The sequence below is a fragment of the Coptis chinensis genome, chromosome 8 (assembly GCF_015680905.1).
Source record: "Coptis chinensis isolate HL-2020 chromosome 8, ASM1568090v1, whole genome shotgun sequence".
NCBI classification, from domain to species: Eukaryota; Viridiplantae; Streptophyta; class Magnoliopsida; order Ranunculales; family Ranunculaceae; genus Coptis; species Coptis chinensis.
In genome coordinates this window covers 60,984,269-60,988,411 of record NC_141463.1, presented here as the reverse complement: position 1 = coordinate 60,988,411, position 4,143 = coordinate 60,984,269, and positions in this window count along the sequence as shown.

Genomic DNA, 4,143 nt, shown 5'->3' with positions numbered 1-4,143 from the left:
CCTCTAATCCTTTATCTAGATTCAAAAACAATCATATTTCCATAGCATTCGTAGTTTAAATTCAACATAATCAATTTCATATTGTATCGTAGTATAACACCCTTCGTAAAGCTCTCATTAGACTTAAGACCGATTAATTAGACTAGAAAACATTCCATGCTAGAGAACTAGGAGTGGAACGAATTTGTTACTCCACTCTATTTCGATAGAATTGAGAGTAGAAACTTTGATAAATATAGACACATAAATAGTTTTAGTTTACTTACGTTTTGAGTTCATCGTTCATTTCGTAGGTAAACTATTCAATTTTATCGTTTATAAAATGGCACCGCTGCCATCTTAGTTTCACTTTAGCATTGTTTTCATAGTATAATTAGTCATTTTTATGTCCCATTAAACCCACCCACCCTTGTTTGATTCATACTGTAGTTGTCCGTTTCAGCATTGAAAAGTTTCGCAAAAATATACACGAGAAGCGACGCTTCTATCCAGCGCCCTCCCAAAATCCGAACCTTGAGCTTCAAAAGCTGGAACCTTTGAGCGACCCCTAAAACACTGGAATTTAAAGTTACTCGGAGCGATCACGGCCTTCTAAGTGCGCACCTCTCAGCCCTAAGCTAAATTTTCGGATTTCTCTGGGTTTGTTTTGAACTTCGATTTTTAAGTTTTCAGTGTTCTAACTTGTTATTTACACCTGAACACGCGTAAACAAGACGCTATTCATAAGCGGAAGCAAGGACGCTATCAGGTATTCCTTTCTTCCATACCTCGTGATCTCCGGTTAGAGGTTTATACTAAAATATCAAGATTGTTTGGAGTGTTGTCGTGTTTAGACTTAGACTTGCATGAGATTAAGGTCTGGTCGGAGAAAAACACCGAACGTAATTAACCGTCAGCGTCAACAAACAAATCTATCGAGTATACCAATCACTACACCTCTAGCTACTATTCCACCAACCACACCGGACATAATGGCTGAAGAAAGAGAGACTCCTCTCTCCGACTTTTACAAAGCCTTGAGCGATAGCCCTAAATCTTGCATCGTTCTAGCAGACCCAGTGGGGGATTTTTGAATTCCCCAAACATATTTAATTTGTTACCCGTTTTCCATGGTTTAGATCATGAAAAACCTTATCAACACACGCGTGGGATTGAACAAGTCCTTACAACATTCCATCATCCTACGGTTGGTGCGGAACAAATTAAACCGGGGTATTTCCCTTCACCTTAGTCGATAAGGCGTCTTGGTTAAGCGCCCCCAAGCCTAACTCGTGGACTCGTGGGCTAAACTTGTTCACCTGTTTATGGAACATTTTTACCCACCCCTAAAGACGGGATGAGATGCTTTCCAAGATTCATTTTTCCAACAAAATCCTCATGAATCATTTTTCGAGGCTTGGAATCGTTTCACCGATCCGCTTATAGAGTGTCCACACCATAACCTAACAAAAGACACGTTAGTTCGTGCCTTTTTCAAAGGACTTCAACATCACCATAAAGAAGTCCTTGACATAATGAATGTGGGTAGTTTCCTAAGTAAAGGAGCCTCGGAGGCTTACAAATTTTTAGAAGATCAAACTAACGTAAGAACAATTGGGGGTAGTGATGATATCCCCCGTGCTGTTAGTTCTTCTTCAATAGTTAAGGCCGCCGGTATGTTTGAGATGAAACCCGATCTAGAACTTAAAATTTTAATCGAATCTCTAACTAAAAAGGTTGAGGCTATTTCTGTGCAACAAAAGCCTATCCCCGTCATGAATGTTAACTCCAACCTATGTAATATCTGTTTGAGTCCTGAGCACCCTGAATCCTATTGTCCTCTCGCCTATGAACAACAACAATTAGAGCAAGACAATGTTTGCTCCATTAATAGCTATCCTATTCCTAATGCCCCATGGAGACAACATCCCAACTTTAGTTGGCGAAATCATCAACAAGTTTCACCTCCAGGGTTGAATAACCAAAATGTTAGGCAAGCGAACAACTATAATCAAGCTCCACCTAGGCAAGGACAGGGACAAAGTCAGGGAAATTATAATAATTATAACAACCAAGTGCAACCACGACAAGGTTTAGCACGGTGTGAAGAAAAGAGCCTCGTTTTAAACTGGAAAAAGTGTCATTTCATGGTGAAAAAGGGCATAGTACTAGGTCACATCGTATCTAGTGATAGCATCGAAGTAGATAAAGCCAAACTAGATAAGATAGCGACCCTACCTAAACCACAACTGTCCGTGATATTAGAGCCTTTCTAGGCCATGCAGGTTTTTATAGGCGGTTTATTAAAGACTTCTCGAAAATAGCTAGGCCTTTAACTAATCTGCTTTTGAAAGATGTAATCTTTGATTTTAATTTTAACTGTACGCAGGCTTTTGAAACTTTAAAAGCCGCCCTAACCTCTGCACCAATTATATAGCCTCCCGATTGGTCTAAACCTTTTGAACTCATGTGTGATGCTAGTGACTATGCAGTTGGTGCAGTCTTGGGACAAAAACTAGATAATAAGTCCACTGTTATTTATTATGCTAGTAAAACCTTAAACGATGCTCAACGGAATTATTCAACTACCGAAAAAGAATTCTTAGCTGTCATTTATGCTTTAGATAAGTTTCGTCCTTATTTGGTTGGTTCTAAAACTTTAGTTTACACGGACCATGCAAATTTTTAAGTACCTTCTTGCAAAGAAGGATGCTAAGCAGAGATTAATCCGTTGGATCCTTCTCCTGCAAGAGTTCACATTAGAAATAAAGGACAAAAGAGGGGTCGAAAACGTAGTTGCCGACCACTTATCTAGACTCACAAACGATGATCAGAGTGATTTTGAGTCCATACCGGACTCTTTTCCTGATGAGCATCTGTATGCGATTTTTTCAGCACCATGGTATGCTGACATTGTAAATTATTTAGCGGCTGATGTTATGCCTTATAATTGGTCGAGAAATAAATGTAAGAAGTTCTTGGCTAGAGTTAAGTTATACTACTGGGATGAGCCATACCTTTTTAAGTATTGTGTGGATCAGATTATTCGTCGTTGTATTCCCCAGTGGGAATATAATGAAGTTCTATGTTCTGCCATGACAAAGAGTGTGGTGGCCATTTTAGTGGGACGAAAACACCCGCTAAAGTTCTTCAATGTGGATTTTATTGGCCTACCCCTTTTAAGGATGCCCAAGTGCATTGCAAGGCGTGTATTCGATTTGCCAACAACTTGGCTTAATCAATTAAACGTAATATGATGCCATTAAATCCAATCTTGATAGTAGAATTTTTGATGTTTGGGGCATTGATTTCATGGGTCTTTCCCCTGTTTCCCATGGTTTCATTTATATTCTAGTTGCCGTGGACTACGTGTCTAAATTGATAGAGGCCCTAGCTTGCGTAGCAATGACCATAAGACCGTTGTATTTTTATTAAAGAATATATTTTCTCGTCGATTTGGCATTCCTAAAGCCATCATTAGTGATGGTGGAACACATTTTGCAACTTGAGTTGTTGCATCCCTAGTGAAAAAGTATGGAGTTACACACAAAGTAACAACTCCTTATCATCCACAAACTAGAGGACAAGTAGAAGTTTCTAATAGGGAAATCAAAAAGATTTTAGAAACAACTGTAAACCCCGATAGGAAAGACCGGGTCAAGCGTCTATCGGATGCCTTATGGGCGTATAGAACTGCTTTCAAAACTCCTATAGGTATGTCTCCCTTTAGACTTGTATTTGGGAAACCATGTCATTTGCGGTTGAATTAGAGCACCGCGTGCTCGTGGGCTATAAAAGCCTCAACTTCAATATTGATGAGGCAGGTGTCAAACATGAAGTTGCAATTGAATGAGCTTGAAGAAATCAGTAGCGATTCTTACGATCTCATGAAGGATTATAAAGCTAACATAAAAGCGTGTTCATGATAAGCAAATCTTGCGCCAAAGAGTTTGTGGTCGGTCAAAAGGTCTTGCTTTACAACTCCCGCCTACATATTTTCCCGGAAAACTAAAACCCGTTGGTCCGGCCCCTTTTAAGTTTATGAAGTCACCCCCTTACGGGGCAATCACCTTGGTAAATCCAAATAACAACAAGTACCTTTCAAGTTAATGGTCAATTTGTTAAAACATTTTCACCGAACTTCGTCCGATGATGTAGAGGAAG